Raw genomic sequence first — 23,005 nt, forward strand, 5'->3', positions numbered from 1 at the left:
AAACACACATATGAGGGAGGTTTACTAAAACGGGTGCACAGGGAATCTTGTGTAGCTGTGCAGAGCAACCAATCAGCTTCCAGGTTTTATTGTCAAGGCTTAAAGTGTTACTAAACCCACAACAGTAAAATCAGTCTGTTTATGCAGCATAGCATGTTTGTTATACTCACTGTGGAACCTAAGGGGTTAATCCTCTGCATTGTGTAAAAAGTCTGTTTTATCCTGTATGCACACATCCTCCCCTCCCTGCACTGTCTATCTGGGGAAAGCCAGAGTAACCAACCTGCACATGCTTAGTTGTGTCTTTTATGCTGGAGAGAATAATTACTTGTTGATCAGAGCTAGTCAGGTCACATGATATTGACATCACACATGTGGGCTTGTATACAGGCTGCAGTGGAAATCTCCACCTTCCTGAACTCTCAGCAATGGAGACACCGTGCAGTTTATCACTGACTGTGGTATACAGATCAGCCAAAAAGGTATAGTGGCAATATTTTAATGTGAAAATGAGATTTATAAGCTGTGGGCACTGTGGGGGGCCCAGATGAACTATTTTCATATTACTGGGTTTAGTAACACTTTAATGGAATAAGCTGAAAATAGAAGCTGGTTACTATGCACAGCTGCACCAGATTCTGTGTGTGCCAGTTTTAGTATTTTTTTCCCTATCCATCCCCTAGTCCCCCTCCTCTTGTCAGATCCAGTTGCCCCATAGCTTGGGATATATATGTAATATATATATAGATAGCTAGGTAGATATCCCCAGATCCCTGACAGTTGTGGCTCCTGGTGCCCCATGGCTTAAATATAAAAAAAAAAAATATAAATAAATAAATATATATATATATATATATATATATATATATATATATATATATATATATATATATATATATATATATATATATATATATATATATATATATATATATATATATATATATGCATTTTTTTACCCCTCTTTTGTCCATACCCTAATCCCTTGATTGTTGTGGCCCCAGGTGCCCCAGGACAGGCCCAGTGCCCTCTGTATGCTCGGTGCTGTACACAGCAGCTTGTCTAGTGATTTTCCCATGCTCAGCCTCGTCTATGGCTCATCTATTGAACTGAGAGTGTCCAGTCTAGCAGAAAACCAATCGCTTTTGACATTCCGTGTTACACACTCGGCTGGTTTTTTACACGTTGTGTAAAGATGTCAGTCGGGGATGTTTCCCCCCTTTGCAGGGTTGGAGTGAATCTTCTGCTTTAAGTAGATTTTGCTCCTCCGGTGTGAGTCGCTTAGAAGAAAGCTGATATGGTGATAGGGGTGAATGGAGGAGTCGGTGTATAGTCGGTGGATGGATGGATGGATGGGACAGAGGAGAAGATCCCCGGATCATGTAAGTAGAGTGTAAGGAGGGAGGGCTCTGTTTCTGCATGATGTCCCTTATTGCTGGCTGGACCCGGAGCGGAGCCCCCGCAGAGGACACATCCATCCAATATCCATTATTAATCCGCGCCGGAGACAACCAGCTACCCTCTACTTTATTATGCTGAAATGTACCTAGTAAATATTTTAGGTGACTTTAAAACAAGGATGTCGGAGGATGTTTTAAAACTTGTTTTGTCTTTAAACTGCGTTCTCCTAGAAATTGTTACTTAATAACACAGCGAGGGATACAAGGAGCAGGAGACTGAGAGCAATATATAGAGAAGACAGGGGACAAGGGCCAGGGAACCCAGAGAACCCAGAGCCAGACAACCCAGAGCCAGAGAACTCAGAGAACCCAGAGCCAAAGAACCTAGAGAACCCAGAGCCAGATAACCCAGAGAACCCAGAGCCAGAGAACCTAGAGAACCCAGAGCCAGAGAACCCAGAGAACCCAGAGCCAGAGAACCCAGAGAACTCAGAGCCAGAGAACCCAGAGAACCCAGAGCCAGAGAACCCAGAGAACCCAGAGCCAGAGAACCCAGAGCCAGAGAACCCAGAGAACCCAGAGCCAGAGAACCCAGAGAACCCAGGGAACCCAGCCTTACTACACACCTCGATGGGCTGCACACATTACCCCCCCCCCCCTATATATCTATAGATAGATAGATATAGATCTATCTATCTATCTATCTATCTATCTATCTATCTATCTATCTATCTATCTATCTATAGAGAGAGAGAGAGAGAGAGATTGATATATCTATCGAAGGCCCTTATAGGGGAATTTAAATTACCAATTACTTAATTACTTCTTTATCCAATCACTGCCAATATATATATATATATATATATATATATATATATATATATATATATATATATATATATATATATATATATATATATATACATATATATATATATATACTTATATTGTAATATTATATACACTACCATCAGAAAATCTATTTATATATGTATCTGTCTAATGTACTACGTGTATTTTTCAAGTATCTATGTAATTCACTATTCACTATTCATCTACCTATTATCTATGTACCTGTTTATTTATCTATTGGTCGATCCTTTGTGCGTATGTATGTATCTAATTTTCTATGTATCTATCTATCTATCTATCTATCTATCTATCTATCTATCTTGTATATATGTATGTAGTTACATATTTTATATCTATCTTTCATGTATATATGTATTTTTGTATGTTTTATATATATATATATATATATATATATATATATATGTGTGTGTGTAGATAGATATATATCTATATAGATATAGAGATATAGATATTTATCTATCTATCTATCTATCTATCTATCTATCTATCTATCTATCATCATACAAAATACAAATATATCATACAAAAATACATATATACATGAAATTACATATCTAACTACATACATACATACATACATGTGTACATACAAGATAGATAGATAGATAAAAAATTAGATACATACATACGCACAAAAGATCGACCAATAGATAAATAAACAGGTACATAGATAATAGGTAGATAGTGAATTACATAAATACTTGAAAAATACACGTAGTACATTAGACAGATACATATATAAATAATACATAGATATGTAGTCAGACATAGATAGCTGTTTACATGGACAAAAAGAAAGAATCTATATACAGTACATAGATAAAATATAGATACATATATGTACACACATACATAATAGGTAGACAGACAGATATACTCACAGATAGCTAGTTGCATAGATGGATGAAATATACATATATACACAAATAGAATAATAGGTGTATATTATTGTCCCCTTGTTACCATAAGTTAGCAAATAAATCAATAGAGAGAACTGGGTGGATTTACTAAAGGAGATGAGAATATACATTAATACATTGTAGCTGTGATCACTTTGAACACCTCGTTATGCAGATTAAATTACAAGACTTTAGCTGTGCAAATAATTGATGTGGATATGCACGTCATTTATTGAGTGAAGATTCTGAACTCCTTTAGTAAATCATCCTCAGTTTTTTTATAATACGAATTAGTGAATGTGAATCCCTCTCTTGCCATTCCTACTATTAGTAGATAGATGATATGTCGGTGTCAGTCCGATCTGTCACATGTCGGCAGATGACCGCACACACGTGTGTAGGGTCCCACCCAATGCCGGGATATTTCATGGAGCAATGTGGGGACTGTACACATAAGTGAGATTTATTATCAGGGCTCTGATGGCTCCCTGTGATCGGATGATGAGGATAATGGCTTACAGGTGCCTCCCTAAATGATGATGAATTTTCTATCATTCCCTATGTACATGTGGGCAGAGAGTTCCCTGCTTGGTCGGGGGAAGTGAAGCATGCTATGTGAGTGTAGGACTGGGGGTCTGTACAATGTGGATGTCATGTTCCTGCCCTCCTACTCCCACAATTATTAAAGGAGAACTCTGCACAGGACATACTACATGATATTGATTACAGTGAGGAACTATTGGAATCTGGAGCTCTATTTGTGAAAGATAAACTACAGTAATAGACAGATTATTATCACACCTTCAGAAACTGAGGAGTCACATCCTGCACTCAGTTTACTCTGGGGCTGATTTACTAAAGGACTAGAACATTTACTAAACCAAGTGAAGATGTGTTCACATAATTAGCCAATATTTTTTTTCTGGGAAATTTAAAAAAAATAGAATTTTCTTTATGTACAGTTGGATGAAGTGAGCACATTTGCACTTGGATATGTGAACATATACATTTTTAGTACCTTAATTATTTGTATTGCACCCAACTAATGCTTGTCTTAATGGGGACATTTGCCATTAAAGGGACATTTTTGCAAGAAATTTGACATCTTTATAACTTTCTTAGAACATAACATTGATTTAATGTGGATATCGCAGGTGCAGAAAACACATAAAAAAAACTGATAAAAAAAGGAATCACTCTAATAGTGAGGAAGAAATAAAAATATTATCACTCAAACAACGCTGTTACATGTTTTCCAAATTTTATGATGGGTACTGACCAATATCTCCCCACCTGTCATTCTCACGGAGACATCGATCTGTAGCCATTATAAACTACATGAGTATCATATATGTACATCCAATACTTTTTTTCATTTTGGATAGAGTAGGGAATAACTCCTGTCAGGTTATTTTTTGCGGTTTGTGTCTCCTGAAGGAGATTTCCATTCACTTCCTGTCCTGTAGATGCAACAGGAAGTGAGGTATATCTTTTCAAAGTGTCCCTTGGACAGTTATGTCCTCATTGGAAGATTTCTGCTATTTCCGTGACAGCTCAACATTTTGGATTTTGCCTCACTTCCAGAGCCACTGAAGGTGGTCACTAGGACAAAGAAGTAGAGTAAAGAAGTGGAGGCTCCAACAGCCATTAAAACCTGACAAGGGTGCAGACCCATTGAGAGAAGACTTATTTTGTATAACTGATATAGGAAATGGCTGTTAGTAATGTGTCATGGCAATGGCTGTCATTAGCTGGGTCACCATGGTTAGCGGGCCTCAAAATTACCCAGTGGAAACAGGAAAGGTACAAATAACAGGGAATTAGACTCACTCTTAGGTACCAGCACCATGTAAAGCTGGCCATATATGGCTGAAATTTTTGGCGATTCAGCAGGAATTGTTCAAAATTCGAGTCATGGGTTTCCCTTGATGAAAAAAAGGCAATTCAAAATTTGGCTGTGTTGAGTGAAAATGTATTGACCGACCAGTGACTGCATCCTATCACAAGCAGTTACTGATCATGTATTGGGCCAGCCACCAGTGCCACAGCTGCTGAATACTGCTGGTAGGGATTCCACCATCCATGGTGTTTAGGGCATAGATGGAGATTTCCAGAGATTCAGCAGGATTTGGCCAAAATTTAGGCCATAGGTTCCCCGGGGGGAAAAAAGGCAATATAAAATGTAGTTGTGTTGGGTGGAAAATTATAGGCCAAATGGTGATTGCATCCTATTAGAAGCAGTCACTGCTCAGGTATTCGGGCAGCCACCGGTGCTACGGCTGCTGAATACAATAGCTGGCAGAGATACCTCCAGCCACAGTGTTGAGGGCATGGATGGAGATCTATGTTTCAAGTCTGTGGGCTTTAAAGTAGACCCATGGTGACACCATAGCCAGAATTAAGGCCTCTTTCACATGAAAGGACAAGAGGACCTGAAAAGAATGGTGGTCTGTTTACATCCAACTGTCCATAGAAGAGAGCGGGTTGTGTCCCTAACCGCTCTGCATAAGTGGAGTGGACACGGACCAGTCATCTGCCTGCTCAGTGGGGATTAGTGGACACATTTCCTGCTGAGCAAGCGGATCGCAGCCAAGGTCCACCCATGGGAAAGGACCCTTAACCTCAGTGGCTTGTTTTTGTGAAATTGGTATGTGGCCATTTCTGAACTCTTAAGAATTGTTGCAGCAAAACAATGTTATTATGTAATAATGTTATTTTATAATGTGTAACAAATTCTGTTGGGTCCAAATTTTGGTAAGTAAATTGTATATTCTGAGGCTGATTTACTAAACGAGTTGAGAATCTTTACACCATTTTTTTTATATATATTTCTATAGCCCTGTTCCCCCTGGGGGCTCAACATGCTTTATCTGCTGTTGGGGCAGATGGTGAGGCAGCCATGTTTGGTGCACTTAGCAGATTACCATAATGGGGCCAATTTAGGACAGGAGACAATTAACCTACCGGCATCTCTTTGGAGTGTGGGAGTCAACTGAAGAATCTGGAGGAAACAAACACAAGCACAGGGAGGACATGCAAACTCCATGCAGATAGTGTCCTGAGTGGGACTCAAACCAAGGAATCCAGTGCTAAATACTGACTTCAATTTTACCTGAAAAGCAGATTCCTATCTACCAATCTAATCTGTACATGATTGGGTAAATGAAGTGACCATTCACAGAATGACAGACTGAATATTAGCCCATATGCTGCCTGCAATTCTTATTCCTTTACCATCATAAGATGAAAATAATATATTAAATGTCAATGCCATTAAACCATTTTTCCTTAGATTTGGATAGAGTGGAAAAGGGTTAGATCCCTTGTTTGAGTGATCTCTGTTTGGTCACTAGGGAAGGAAATGAGAAAAAATATCCACTTTAAATAAATATGCATTAAAAAAAAAAAAAAATATATATATATATATATATATATATATATATATATATATATATATATATTTATTTAAGCTATGGGCCACCTGGAGCCATAACAGTCAAGAAGACGAGAGTATGGCCAGAAGGGAATATATATATATATATATATATATATATATATATATATATATATATATATATAGATAGATAGATAGATACCTCTATCTATATATAGATAGATATCTATCTATCTATCTATCTATCTATCTATCTATCTATCTATCTATCTATCTATCTATATATATATATATAAATATATAGATAGATATATCTATATCTATATATCTATATATATATATATATATATATATATATATATATATATATATATATATATATATAGATATTTATTTATTTATTTATTATTGAGGGGGGGGGGGGGGGGGTTAAGCCATGGGGCACCAGGATATATATACCTTTATTTATCAGAAATTCATTTTCTTCAGTTACCTTATAGTAAACTAATCGCAATGTTCTAGCAGTGATCTACAGTGCCATCTACTGGACATATGGACCAGTGTGCAGGCTGAGAAATGCTGTCCCATATATTTTCATTGCCTGGAACTTTGAAATCTGAAGCTGACACCTCAGGCTATCCTTGGTCTGTTCCCATGTTGTTTTCTTCTTAGAGGTTACCACTGATTTTCTTTCCCAGCATATACATCAGTAATAAAAAGTTGGTTCATTCAAAACTCATATTTCAGTCGTTGGCAGCTGATCACCTACTGGCTTCTTATATCACTCAGGGGCTGCAGCAGCGAGAGAATGCAGAAGGTGGAGTGAGACTCATTTGGCTTCAATGGAGGAGATTTACTGAAACTAATGCTCTCAGAATCTGGTGCAGCTGTGCGTGGTGGCCAATCAGCTTCTAACTTCAGTTTGTCCAGTTAAGCTTTGACAACAAAACCTGGAAGCTGATTGGCTTCTATGCAGAGCTGCACCACATTTTACACACTCCCATTTTAGTAAATCTCCCCCGTAATGTCTTAAGTGGAAAGCATTTAGCTGCAAATGAATAAAAAAATTTGCGCAGGCTTAAAGGCATTCTCTTCCATCTTTAGGCTAAGTTCACGCCTGCCAGGCTTCTCTGCATGTCATGTGTAGGGCATCCCATTCATTTCAATGAGCTTCCCTATGCATGAGAAAAGTGGAAAAGAATTCCCTGACTGTTTTCCAAAGATTTGCCGAACCCCACATGGTCCCTGGTGCCCTGCAGTTTAGAGTGCATGAAAAAGTGTTAGCCAATACGTAGGGTTGTCAGTAACAATTGGTCCAACAAAGCACATCTGCTAATGGGCACATCAAGGAAAGTGGATGAGTTTGCTTTCCTGACACAGAAAGGTATGAACCTAGCTTTAGGGTGTAACATACAAATTAGTTGCAAGTGGATCCACCCCCACGACGGTATATGGCTCAAGAGATCTGTAACTAAAGGAGCCACAAGCCCCAAGTCCACCCTGGCAGATAGTTGTAGTTCTCAATGGAACACAAATGCAGTGATCAGCACACTTGTAGTCCATTGGCCCTTTCTCCAGCTTTATAACCACTTGCTGACCAATACGTGTAGACATAGCTCCCAACTATCCCTGATTTCGAGGGACTGTCCCTGACTTGGAGCGATGTCCCCCTGTCCCTCATTCCAACTAATTTGTCCCTCATTTTGGTCTGATCTATATAGATGTATATAACATGCACTATCTATCAAAAAGTGTTTTCCAGCACTAAACATTTCATCTGATTTCTAAATTACTGCATTTGTAACTTCCAAAACCCACTATAAAGGAATAGTAGTGGTAAAAAAAAGCACTTGTGGTTTTAATCAATCTTGTTTTTTTATACAATTCACCTTTAAGGGGCGTGGCAAGGGGTGTGTCCTATGCCTGCATACTTTTGATGATAGGTGTTCCTCATTCCCATCTCAAAAAGTTGGGAGGTATGTGTATACATATATTGTAGTTTGCAAGTGGTTTACTGGAGTTTTGGCCAAAGCTATACCATAACCTCTGTATCTTTTTTTTTTTCCAGCCCATGGCTGACTTTCTCATGAAAGCATTGCAAGCGGCTCATTAGCCACTTGATAACTTTTCGAAGCAGCAGAAGAGGACGTTCTCCCCCTCACACAGCTCACCAGTGTCTCTCAGGCTTACCATTGTCACGCACGCGAGAAATGATCCGACGGTGCGCTCGGCTGGTCATAGAGGCATTGAGAGACTAGATTGTCTCTGATTGTTTCTATGGCCTTGGAGGACCAGAGCAAAGTCATGGTGTAACTTTTGGTCTAGGGCTATATTAAACTTTTCTTTTTTTTTTGAGAAAAAGATCTAAATTTTGACCCCAGATCTCTCCATAAACAGGGCCTGTCATCCTTATTTCTATTACAAGGGATGTTTACATTCCCTGTAATAGGAATAAAAATGATCAAAAAATAAATAAAAAATGAAAGGGACAGTGTAAAAATCAAAAAATACGATTTTTTTAAAAAGTTCCCCATACCTCCGTGCTTGCACGCAGAAGTGAACTTATAAATAAGTTGCATACACATATGTAAAGGGTGTTCGTACCACACATGTGAGGTATCGCCACAAACATTAGAGAGAGAGCAATAATTCTAGCACTAGACCTCCTCTGTAACTTTAAACAGGTAACTTGTAAAAATATTTAAAGAAATCATATCATTAAAGAAAAAAAACTGCGTTGAAAAATTGCTGCACAAATACAGTGTGACATAAAAAATTGCAACAATCACCATTTTATTCTCTAGGGTCTCTGCTAAAGAAAAATATATAATGTTTGTGGGCTATAATAAATTTTCTAGCAAAAAATTGTGATTTAAACTTGGAAACAAAATGAGCCAGAAAAGGCTTGGTCTTCAAGTAAAAGACAAGAAAAAGACATATAGCCGGAGGAAGATGCTGCAGGAGCCTGTCATTAAACTGACCATCCACTGAGTGTATTTGCATTGCTTTGTTTGCTGCAAATAATGACACATTTATTTATTTATTTATTGTAAAAGCGGAACTTAGCCTTTAAACTTTGAATGTGTCAGTTGTGGGCTTTATTTATTAGCCCCCTGCCTACAATACCCCCTACAATGTGCAGGCCTCGCTATAGATCAGAAAGGTATGTGCCTTTACACTGAGGGTGTGTGTTGCTGTTCCAAAGGGCTGGAATGAAGCACAAAGGTGCTAATTGCATACAGAGCACTGCTAGGTTTGGAACCCGCAGCGCTGCAGGAGAGTAAAAAAAGTATGTGCATTGTTTTCAAAGAATCAACTAACTCATAGGGGTTGATTTATTAAAGGTAACAAAAGTTATTCACTATAGAAAGTGTGCTCACGTGGCAAAATAACTGTTTGGGAATTAGGTGAAGCTGTTGCTAATAAAAATACTGTTGTTTAATTTTTGAAATTTCTCTAAAGCATCCTCTTCATTAGATTCTATTCCTTTAGTAAACCAACCACATTGCCCCTCAATGAAACTGTAATTACAAGGAGTTTGTTTACTATTACTAAAGCTAGCCATACATCAGTAGTAGGAACATTTGTACAGGATCAGGTCAGAATTATGCTTAAATGTTAATTTGGAAATTCTGAAAAATTGTGAATCAGAGCGTGCAAAAGTTGAATAAATGGGGTTGGTTTACTAGAGGCAAATAGACTGTGCACTTTGCAAAGTACAGTTGCACTCTACAAGTGCAGTTGCTCAAAGTAAATGAGGAAAGCTTCACTTTGAAAATAATACCCAATCACATGCAAGGAAACATAAAAAAAGCATTTTGCTTGCACATGATTGAATGATGGAAGCAGTGGCAGCTGGTGAAGTTTGAGGATGGGGGGGCACCAGACCCCGTCCTTCCTTTTGGACCCCTGCCCTTATAGAATCCACCCACTTGGATCCCTGTAATCACAGATAGAGTATACAGCCAAGCCTCACAGATAGGGTATACAGCTCAGCATCGCAGATAGGGTATACAGCCCAGCATCACTGATAGGGTATATAGATCAGCATTACAGATAGGGTATACAACCCAGCATCACAGATAGGGTATATAGGTCAGGATTACAAATAGGGTATACAGCCCAGCATCACAGATATGGTATACAGCCCAGCATCACAGATATGGTATACAGCCCAGCATCACAGATAGGGTATACAGCCCAGCATTACAGATATGATATACAGCCCAGAATCACAGATATGGTATACACCCCAGCATCACAGGTATGGTATACATCCCACCACTCTCTCAGAACCTAACAATCTGCCCGAGAGATGAAAGAAAATGCCTCTTGGGCCATGTGTTCCATCCACGAAGCCACCGCGTCACTTCTGGTTTCCCACTGGCACTGAGAAACTGGAAGTGACGCCACAGCTCAGAGGAAAGCACCACCCATGTCCTACGGTGGTGCCAATAGGAAAACCACACAACAGGGAGAATGGCCAATAAGGGAGTGTTGTGGTGCATTGCTTTTTGCCACAAGCACTCAGAAAAACAGGAAAATTAAGTGTCTCACCTGCAAGCACATGATTGAATAGACGTCACGCTGCCCATAGTGCATTGTGTCTGGCGCCTGTACACAGTGCCAGTGACTAGCTATGGGCGGGTGGCGCCTGTGCACCCCCTATGGATTGGCCACCACTAGATGGAAGTCAACAGAGCTTCTGCACATTTACTAAGCTTTGGAGCAACTGGTCTTACAGAGTTCAACTGCACTTTGCAAAATGCAGGCTATTTGCCTTTAGTAAATCAACCCCAATGACTCACTGCATTGCATTAGAAAGCCCTTAAAATTTTTTGTTTGACTGCCATGCCAATTGTTGGAATTGTAAGATTTCTTTTCAGGGTGCATGGAAGTGATGTGATGTTTATGCAGTTGATTTTATCACATGGCAGATATAAAATATACAGTATAAAATGAATGTTTGTGGCAGACATTAAAAGTTCTGCCTTTTAATCAAACCTTACCTAGCACAGGCGTATTACAATAAGTGGCATTTGAGAATTTTGTTCATTTAGATGAAAAACGAGAAAAAAGTTCCATCCTTCAAGTTTGATTTGTCTCATCATTATGGTTGAAAAGGAACATCAAATTGTCCCCTTTAACCATTGGAAAATCAAACTAATGTTTAATGAACAACTGTTTAAAAAATGAAATTCAAACACTTATGGCTAGATAGTTGGGGAAGACCCCCCCCCCCCCAATATTCCATTGCATCTGCACTGAAAAATGATATTGCTTTAGTTGAAAATGGAAGGCCCCAGAAAAAGTGATATTAAAGCCTATTTAACCACTTAACGAATATGCAGCTTTTTTTTAATCTATGAATCCTTTACTTTGTTGCTATTTAACTTGGTGCCATGTCTACTGCGCCAGGTTTCCTCTTTCAGGTGGCTCCTTCATCCTACAGTGACCTATGGAGCCACCCGTGGCCAAGGCCGTCTTTAAGGCAGGGAAAAAGGGGCAGCTGCCCTGGGCCCTGTCATTGTTGTGGGGCCCAAAACAGCTGCCTCATACTTGCCAACTATCCAGGTTTAAATTCCCTTGTCCCTTGAAGTTTTATTCCTGTGCTGTGGCCTAATATCTGTGTGAAGTGCTGGTACTAATGCTGCCCAGCTCTGTCCTATTGTTGTGTGCAAGTGACTCACCTGCAGACCCTGTGTTTGCATATAAATAACCATTCATATGTAAATAGCGGCGACAATACTAAGTAAATAGCTGCGGCTGGCGGCATTGATATGTAAATAAAGGAGGCATTCCTATGTATATCATGCTCCCCTGATGCGAGGAGGTGATGTGCTGTAACCTCTAGCAACTAATCAGTAAGCCGTAATGTGTGCTGTAACCTCTAGCAACTAATCAGTAAGCAGTGATGATATGCTGTAACTGCTGGCAACCAATCACAATTGCTGCCTGATCTGATACAGAAAACAGATTTTAGGTCTAGCTGCTATTTATTGTATGTCTCAGTGTAGGTGGAGAGGGAAATTGCATGGGGGGGGGGGGGGGGTCCAAGAACATTTTTGCCCAGGGCCCAATCTATATTAAAGACGGCCCTGCCCGTGGCTGTTGTTAGAAATCACAGGGCACCATACGAGTTACCTGACAGGGCCCCCCAAGAAAATATGAAAACAATGTTTTTGCTCATTCTGATGGACACTGTGGTCTGTACAATGTGAATCAGCAGCTTGTGACGGGAGCTGTGTTCAGGCAGCCTATGTTACGCCAGGTACACACACAGATCCCTGGATCAACACAAGCGGTTTTGATGCAGAGATCTCTCCCAATGAGACATTGTATTCTGACCCACCCCCCCACTAGAATAAACTGATCAGCTCTTGCAGCCTGATTGGATGCTGGTTTTCCAGCATGACCACTCAACAGAAGCTGGTTTAACCGGAATAGAGAGCTGTACATATGGACCAAAAATTGACCAGTCCTGCTTCTACTTTATGCTGCAGGGGTGGGGAAGCTGTATGAACACAGCGACAATTTACCAGGAGTGTGGATGCATGTGTACAGCCCTTAGGGCTCATTCACATCTGAATTGTGCTTTTACCACCCACCAACTGCTACTCATTTAGCTTGAAGAGGCAGCAGCAGAGGTATACAGATGCTGTAGCCGCAATGCTCTGCTTCATGGCCGCAGCATAATTATACCCCTTGATGCAACCATGTTGAACAGCACCCCCCCCCCCCCCCCATCTCTTTCTCTGCAACCTCAGCTTTACTGGAATGAACAGGGATTGCTCTGTACAGAGACTTCAGTTCACTCACAAACTGAAACATAGTAAACACAGTTTATGAATGAACACAAGAGTGATCGGTAACGATTGCTCACTGTCTTCATTCAGTCTTCATTCAGGGAAGGAAGGGTCTAGTAAATATGACAAAATTACTGGCCCCCTGATCTCCATCCTAAACACAATGCTCCTGTGCCCTGCAACAGATGCAGCCAGGAGAGAGAGAGGAGGAGAAGCCGGCAGTGCTTTGAGGGGATGAGGGGACAGGGGGATTGGGTTCAGGATGGAGAGCAGGTGGAGAGCCAATGGCTTCCACTGCTGTCTGTGTTTCCTGTGAGAAGAGGGAGAACAGGGCTGTAAAATGCCTATACATACATAACTTGTTTTTATGATAATTTATTTTTCACTTTTCTTTAGGCTCCATGCACACTGGACATTAAAATAATGTTATAAAAACGCCAGTAGCTTTGCAGTAAGTCTTTCAACGTTTTTTTCATGTTTTTGTAATAGTGTTTATTAGTGTTTTTTAGTGTTTTTAGCGCTTTTAATTTTCTTTTTTTCAATGGATCAAAAACGTTAAAAAAAACGCTGGTGAGCCACGTTATCAGCGATAATGAGCGTTTATGAGCTCTTGGCTTTTTTTTGTGGTCAGAAAAAACACTCTTGAACACGATTTTATGGCGTTCAGAAAACATTCCATAAACTCCACTGCTGATAAATGTTCAAAAACATCTATGTGTGCATGGACACTTAGGATAACATAGAGGGGAGTTTATGGGCTATTAAAAAAAAAATGCCCAAACTCCCAAAAACGTCAGTTTATGAGCATCAGTGTGCATGGAGCCTTAGGCTTAAAGTGGTTCTAAAGGCAGGTTTTTAATCTTAATGCATTTTATGCATTAAAAAAAAAAACCTTCTGTGTGCAACAGCCCCCCCAGCACCCCCTCATACATACCTGAGCCCACCTCGATCCTGCGATGTGCACAAGTGCTTTGGTCGTCCAGGATTGGCTGAAACACAGCCCATAAACTCCCCTCTATGTTATTCTATGTGTCCATGCACACATGGAAGTTTTTGGAGGTTTGTCAGCAGTGGAGTTCATGGGCTGTTGTCTGAACGCCCTAAAATCGCATTCAGAAGCTGTTTTTCTGACCAAAAAAAATTCTTTAAAATGTTAAACACACATAAATGCTGATAAACCTCAATAAATGCTCAAATACTTGGTTCACCAGCGTTTTTTTTAACATTTTTGATTCATTGAAAAAAAAACGCTAAAAAAACGCAAACGTGGAAAAATGCCAATAAACGCTATTGCAAAACTGTTAAAAAATCTTGAAAGATTCACTGCAAAGCTTCGGACGTTTTTATAATGTTATTTTAATGTCCAGTGTGCATGGAGCCTTAAGTTGCAACAGCTGCCAGATGGGCTGTGGCAAAAATGATACCCCACTTAAATGTGTTGCGTTTGGCAGTGGTACTGCATGCCAAATGTGACCCATAACAGGGAATGGGGCCGTGCCGCAATTGTGAACTAAACCTTTAGGCCTCATGCATACTGGGCGTTAAAATAGCGTTATAAAAACACAAGTAGCTTTGCAGAGAGTTTTTCAAAATTTTTCAATGTTTTTGCATGTTTAGCGTCTTTTAGCTTTTTTCCATGTTAGTTTTTTTGTAGCGTTTTTTTTTTAAAAACTATTTTTTTTTCAATCAAAAATGTCAAAAAACGCTTGTGAGCCACGTTTTTGAGCGTTTATTGGCGTTTATCAGCATTTTTTGACGTTAGAGCATTTTTACAGCTGAAAACAGCTGAAAACGCCTCTCAGAACCCACTAGTTTGGTTTTTTTTTTTAAAGCCAAAAAACGCCCCAGCCAAAAACTGCTGATAACAGCCTATGTGTGCATGGACACAAAGGATAACATGATGCAGAGTTTATTGACCGTAGAAAAAAAACGTCCAAAGCCAAAAACAACTGCTGTAAAAACGTCCAAAAACCTCCAGTGTGCATGAGGCCTTAAAGTGTCAGACTTACCTGCTCTGTTCTGTGCAATGGTTTTGCCCAGAGCATCTCCAATCTTCCTATTCTGAGGTCCCCCACCATTATGGGTTCTTTCCCCCTTCTAAGTGCTCCCATAGTAAGCCACTTGCTATGGGGGGCACTCCTGCAAACTCTCTCCCAGTCAATGGACACATACAGCGCGACTCAGCAATTTCCCGCTCCCTCCTCTCAGGCTGTGATTGACAGCAGCAGAAGCCAATGGATCCCACTGCTGCCTTGATCTCCATTGAGGAGAGAGAGAGCTGAGAGATCAAACTTTAAAAGAGAGCAAACAAGGTTTTTAGAACCACAAGCTAAAAATATTTGCATTTGAAATCCAAATGAACACCTGTTACTTATTACTGCAACAACCACTTTGGCCATTTTCTTTCTGCAGCAAGGGTAAAAATACTCACATAGTAGGCTGCAGCTGTCTCACACAAAGCAATGCCCCCCGAAAAACACTGCTCTAATCAATATAGTGCTCTCTCCCTAGATAGTGGTGCTAATTAGGAGTAGGTGGTGTCAGAATACTGGAGCCGGGCTGCGGTTTTGTGTGAGAGGTACATTGATGTTGATGACCGCTCACGTTGTCCAAGTCCCATGGGACAACAGCTATCCATCCATTGGCTTTGAGGAGGGAGGGAGCGGGAGCAGAGGAGTGGCCTGCCATTCTAAACTTTTGGGGCTGTGTGGTTATGTTTAACAATAGATCTACCAGCTGGAGGGCCCACCTTAGGATGGTGTACACTTGACTTGACTTTGTTATTACCCCAACCAGAGTGGCACAGTGGTGTAGTGGTTAGCATGCTCACCTAGTAGCAAAGATGGTTGCTGGTTCGAATCCTAAGCACAACACCACCTGCCCAGAGTTTGCATGTTCTCCCTGTGACTGTGTGGTTTTTCTCCGGGTACTCTGGTTTCCTCCCAAACTCCAAAGATGTGCAGGTAGGTTAATTGGCTTCTGTGCAAAATTGGTCCTACTATATGTACAGGGACCTTGGATTGTGGGCTCCTTGAGGGTGGGGACCAATGTGAATGTGCAATGTAAAGGCATAGGGACCATTGTAGACACTCACTCAGGTTGAACTGGATGGACTGGTCTCTTTATTCAACCTTTGTAACTATGTAACCACTCCTCCTTAAGATGGACTCCACTATTCCTGACTGAGTGGCTCATCGGAATCCAGAGGGTGGGACCACTGTGATAATGAAAGAATCGGCATATAAAATAAGTCATCACCTCAAAAGCAGAAATTGGGAAAATAAATTGAAGCTTTAATATCACTTTGAGGAAAGGAAAGAAAAACTATATACAGAACTACTATATAGATTTTAGATGACAGATCCTTTAGAATCCATCAAGACTTGTTCTTTGCAAACATAGCTTAGCTAAACTGACTCCCCAAAGACCATGACGTCAACGTTTCTTCTTACTCTATGCAGAAAAAAAAATAATTATATATACATAAGTTCTGGGGCAATCTATGTCACACAGGTTAACCTGAAACAGTCAGCTACCTAGAATTTGACTTGAAGCCCTTTCACTTTAATGTGGAAATAATTAAGGTTTGACAGCTTTTGGGGTCTTTAACTTATTTATGATACAAATCATTCATGTCATGTTCATTCTGGAGACTTATAAAGACTTTGTGGAGCTTTTGCTGAACTTGTCTGAAGTTGTGAAAAAAGTAGGCATTTGGATATTAATCTGATCACATACCAGGTTTTCATACCCCAGTGGGTTAGGTGTTATTTACATACAGGCCTGTCGTGAGAAAATGGCATTTACCCAGAAGTCTTTTCTCCCTTTTCCATGGACTTTGCAGGCTTGTTTTTTCATGTTTACATTTATTATGATAGTTGGCTGTGGCTATCTAATCTGAACAGTTTAAAAAATAGATGCTACAGAAGTATTGTGGCCCACATTTATAAATAAAAAATATATTTTTGGCGATTACTTTGCTCATCCAATGGGCACCTCTAGGACCTAATACACATCTTTGTGTTGGGGTAATGTGTCAAAACACTCAAAACGCTCATTCTATGGTGTGTTATTGTAACATATGGTAATACATGACCTAAGGCCTGAAGAAGGAACATAGCTCCGCAAACGCGTTGCCTACTGGCTCCAGTTTCCGGAAGTGACCTCATCCCCCTGGTTGTCAGCGTCCATCAACAGGAAGTGTCAGCAACCATCGACGCAGACTGCTTTCCGGACAGCACTGCCATCCAGCCTATGGAATGGATCCACTTCACGGACACCCGGCAGGGCAGTTCTTGCTCATATGCCTGCCACTAGTGTACCTCTGTGAGTACCATGCTTTCAGCTTTTATTAAAGCATTATTTGATTTACTGCACTTATCGTGGTGCCTTTGTTCTATCTCCAGTGTTTCCAAAAGATTGCTTCTTATTCTTCAACGGGGCTGCCTTCCAAAGCTGCTATCTCTCTACAATATATATGGACTTTTTTTAAGCCATTGTTGTTTTTTTATATTTCACTCTCACAGCCACCACCTTGTGTATGTAGTTTACTTTTGTGAGCAAGTTAATTGGTGGTCAACATTGAGTGGGCACTTCATCTCTTCATATTCTCCAAACACTTATTGTAGTAGCAAACCCAAACTTCATCCCCAGTCCCTACATTTATTGGTATAGCAACAAGAAGGATGACATTACTGATTTCTCAACATGAGGTTACCATCAGGTCCGCATTTATCCATCATAAGGGCTCTAGGCACAAAGGAGGGGTTTTGGAGTTTATGGTGGTTTTGTTCCAATATTGTAGTTCACCCTTATTGCTTCCAGGATCACCTCCATGCAGTAAATAGAGAGATAATATAGGAAAGATCATTACGGAACTAATAAATAGGATTGTAGAATAGGATTCCTTCTACGTAGTGTGTCAGATATTCGTAATTCATGAGATTTGCCAGACAGAATTACAAATCCATAAAGCAAATATTTTCTCCTTCAATTGTATATTTAGTTGTTGCTTGGAGTTCTCCATTAGTCTACTTTGTTAAATTATGTTTTATGGAATCTCAAAAAAAAGTATCCTGGCTGTAAAGATGCTTTAAAGCTGTGCCATATTCTATTAAATCCAAGGGCTAGAGAGAAAACAGGACCTCGGAAATAACATCTGTATGTATTGCCCAATAGCAACCCATCAGATTGACAGTTGACAGTTAAAAGGATAAACCTGATGATTACTATGATAGAACACAGACTCCAATCACTTCCTAGCTGTAGTTTTCTAACTCAGCTTTGATTGGTTGCCGTAGGGGAGACATGTTAGACTCAAATTAAATGGAGTGATGAATTATGTAGGATAATTCAGTAGTGGGGTACATTTACTAGATAGAAAAAGATAAGGTTACTACTGGATTTAAACTGGGTTATCAGATTCCATTAGAAATTGGAATACCCTTATGTTATCCCCTACTGTTAAGGTGGAGTATCCCACTTGGATCCTTTGCTGATCAGCTTAGTTCTACCAAAAAACAAACATGTTACCAGCACTCAGTATTACTGCCTTTGGAAATAAGGTTCTTTCATCCTCAGAAACTCATTGTTTCTTTGTTGCAGATGAATAAAGCTTGGTAGTGGTGCTATGCCAAACAGGGGTGCTCAAGGAGTTGCTTGGTGGCACTGTTAAAAATTCCAAGTGGTCAACACTGTAAGCCAGCCTTTCTAAACTTTTTTTGGGGGGGAATCCTTGAAAATATTTTCTCTCTGGCCCCTCTCTCCTGCTAAGTGCCCCAGAGCAATCAGCTTGCTATGGGAGCCCCCAAGTAGGCTCGCTTAAGCAATGCCCAAGGGGCTTAAGTAAGCCCACTTTCACACGGACATGTCTGTGTATGGGCTCCACTTTGCTCAGCGGGAGATCACTCCGTCGATCCCCATTGAACAGGCAGATGACAGGTCGGGCTCTGCACAGTGCAGGGACTGACCTGTCAGAGTGCCGCTCTCTTCTATGGGGGATCTGATGAAGACGGACTCTACAGTCCATCTTCATCCGATCTGCAGACGGGTGGAAGAGTAGGGTTTTCCTCCATCACCAGAAACGGAGCATAGCGTAGATTGATGTCATCGGATGGCAGTGGATGTTCATCCGCTGACATCCGCTATCCCATAGGGATACATTTATGTCAGTTTTTCATCCGAAAACAGATGGATGAAAAAACAACATACGGTCCGCCCGTGTGAAAGGGGCCTAAGTGTTGGGAGCTGGCTGGAGGGGCTGCTGCACAGAAAATGTTTTTCACCTTCATGCATTGAGCTTTTAGAACCACTTTAACACAACAAAAAAGATTATTGGTTTCATACCGCTGGCTCTGCCAAGTGGCGCTGGACCCAAAAAATATGAGGGCACCATCAAGGTCAATCAGCCTCAGCTCAGGAGACCTCTAGCAACCTTTGGAGGAACCGTGGTTGAGAGTGGATGCTGTAGACCAGTAGTCTCCAAACTGCGGACCGTGGGGCTGGATGTGGCCCTTTGCCTTTATCCAGCCCTTGGGACACTTTTCCTTTCATTGATACAAGGCACTATTCCTCCCACTGACACCAACAATGAGGCAATATTCCTGCTAATGACATCAACAATGGGGACTATTGCTCCCATCAATGCCAACCATGTGCCAACCATGGGGCACTATTCCTCTCATTGACACACATAATGGGGCACTATTCATTCCACTGACACCAACAATAGGGCACTATTCCTCTCACTGACACCAGCGACAGGGCACCCCCTAATACCAATGATGCATTTTTTACTCCCACTGGCACCAGGACAATTTCTACTCCCAATAGCCACAGTCCAGCCCCCCTAAAGTCTGGAGGACAGCAAACTGGCTCTTTATTTAGAAGGTTTGGAGACCCCTGCTATAGACTCTTTCCACATTTGGTACTGTTTGTGAGGTTGTTGGGTTTCATTCTGCAGTAGTAAAATCCACTATTTTTACTAACATTTGTAATGACAAATTCAAGCGTTAAATGGCACTTAAATCTGCTGACTCAGTAAAATAAATCAGGATTCAGTAATGATATCCAGAGAAATTTTTAATGGATTCCTGACTTGTAAAAGACAGTTCTTTCCTCATAAACTTTGATAAATAGGTTCTTATATTATCCATAGAGAGCAGACAGCTCAGCTTTATGGTGTTACATATTCTAAGTCCATCTTTAACGGCATGATTTTGCAGTTAGTGTAGAAAATGAAAAGCAGGCGCACAGTCTATATCAATCTAGTATAGCTGGAGGGCAGCTGGCTGTTCCCATAAGATCTGCCACTGCACTCCGGCCACAGGTTTTCTCTGGAGTACTGAGGGGCACCAACATCTGAGAGCTGCAAACTGTGCTTTCTATTAAGCAAACAAATAGTGACAGTGTGATGGCCTTGATCTTTGTGAACAGGCAACACATAACTTGCTGAGAAGAGGTCTTATCACCGTTAATTATCTATTAATTTCTGGAAGTTGGAAATTTGACTTCCATTAACGTTCAAAATCACAGTTATTCATAATTGCTATGCGTAACATGTCAGTTGTTAATTCAATTTCCAATTACTTTTAATTACTTCCTTATTAATTATTTTTTATATCCCAGTGTTCTCACGTCTGCCAACTTCAACGTTTAAAACTGTTTTGGCTGCCAAAAATAATAATCTTTTCAAAATTGGCTGCTAGTGACCACACCAACCTGATGCCATCTACCAAAACTTCAGAGTAACTCAAAGTAGATCCAGGAGAGAAGCAGGGTATGCTGGAAGGCGTAAAGCAGGGGTGTCAAACATGTAGCCCATGGGCACCTTCCCTGTGCCCTGTTGAGGATCTCCAATGCCTGCACCTTCAGAGGGCAGAGGAGATCTTCAGTGGCCTGCAGGGAAAGTGCCCTTATCTGTTAACAGGCTATGGTAGTAGTCAAGAACCAGTGTAGTACCCCCCCCACCACCTATTACTATCCAGTAGGGTAGATGACAGCCAGTTGGTGGGCATTATCTAATTACCAGATGTTTTCAGTATGTCTAAGCAAACAAAACAAAAAAAAGGAAAATACATGTTTAGTAAATTTCTGGAATTAATGAATATTAAGTGTTGTGCCCGTTCGCCACTCATCTCTAGCCAATAAGGTAAATAGTGATTGACAGGCAGTTGATGGGAATTTTCTAATTATTGGATGTTTATTATGTAATTGACATCATTTCCAAACTTTCAATTTCACTCATTGAGCTGCTGAGTCAAAATGATTTTTGAGGGGTGTATTTAGGGTGGTATAGTTAATTTTATTTAGTGTTCTTGTTTTTTTTCTTGTGTGTATGTGATTATTATTTGTGTACCGTTGCTGTTTTTTTTTTTTTTTTGCTCACTGTCTGATTTTTTTTTCTTCACATAAAGATATACATAATAAGGCTAATGAGAGCAAATTACATTTCTCATTCATCCCTACTAGTAATAAATCAATTCAACTATCCTATCAAATTATAACATAAATTCATTAGAACAAATAAAGAATTGATCTTAAAGAAAAATAATCTATATAAATAAATCTAAATCTAATATATTTTCATTTCAAAGCAAGTACAGGTGAAAAATTTGCAAGCACAACACGTTTGAGTGTCTAGCAGATATTTAGTACATCTCTGCAATATATGTATATTCAGTGTAGTACCCACTCACCATTCATATCTATTCAATAAGGTAAGCAGTGATTGACAGGCAGTTGATGGGCATTTTCTAATTATGGGATGTTTTTATAATGTAATTGATATCATTTCCAGACTTTCAATTTCACTCATTGAGCTGAGTCAAAATTATTTTGAGGGGGGTGTATTTAGGATGGTATAGTTAAATTGATTTATTTAGTGTTCTTGTTTTTCTTGTATTTTTTTGTGTATGTGATTATTATTTTTTTTAAATTTTATTTTGTTCACTGACCGATTTTTTTTCTTTGCGTAAAGATATAAATAATGAGAGCAATGAGAGCAATTTGGGTTTTTTCCAGAGCAGGAATAGTGGGGAAATCTTCCAATGGAGACACTAGTTATGGTGAAAACCAGGGATTACCTTATTTTTTTTTTTCATTTTTTGGCAATGGGACAAGAAGTGAAGGGTAATCTACCAATGGGATGCCAATAGCAAAAAAAAATTATTTTTTTTTTGGATCAACTTTATTGCTATCAAGGAATGAACAACATCCATTGTGATAACATGCGCCTTTACAGGTCCTTTTTTTATTTAGAGATCTGGCATCTATTAGACCCCATATCTTTCCTCTGGGCTCCAAAGCATCTGATCAAACAGAGATCAGCTTGTTCAGATGCTGTTAACGGCTTTTCAACAAACAAAGGAAACTGGATGGGATGAAATCCTTGTCTCTTCCAGTTTCTGACATCACAGAAGAGAGGTGGAAACTTTCCTTCCTACCACTTTTCCCAGGGAATTCAACCATACCGTTTATATCATTACCAGGCTCCCCTGGTAGAGGCAGGTCTGTAAAAGTGATTCAGTGGCTGCATAGCCGCTCAGATCACTTTTACATGACAGAGATTCGCCTCCTGAAAAAAAACAGTATTGGAATCATGATTGTAGCTTCAACCATGATCCCAGTATAACC

The 23,005-nt window shown here is 40.0% G+C and overlaps 1 long non-coding RNA gene across 1 annotated transcript in view; it reads left to right on the top strand.

Moving 5' to 3' along the window:
* Positions 1-1,132: 1,132 nt before the first annotated feature.
* The window catches only part of LOC143976185 (uncharacterized), a 130,947-nt gene continuing 109,074 nt past the window's right edge, over positions 1,133-23,005 (top strand). Inside the window, exon 1 of the long non-coding RNA XR_013272553.1 lies at positions 1,133-1,382. This is a non-coding gene — a long non-coding RNA (uncharacterized LOC143976185). The remainder of the gene's footprint in view (positions 1,383-23,005) is intronic.

This window comes from Lithobates pipiens, unplaced genomic scaffold, assembly GCF_037356315.1.
Source record: "Lithobates pipiens isolate NorthernLeopardFrog02 unplaced genomic scaffold, aLitPip1_a1.2 Scaffold_13, whole genome shotgun sequence".
NCBI lineage: Eukaryota > Metazoa > Chordata > Amphibia > Anura > Ranidae > Lithobates > Lithobates pipiens.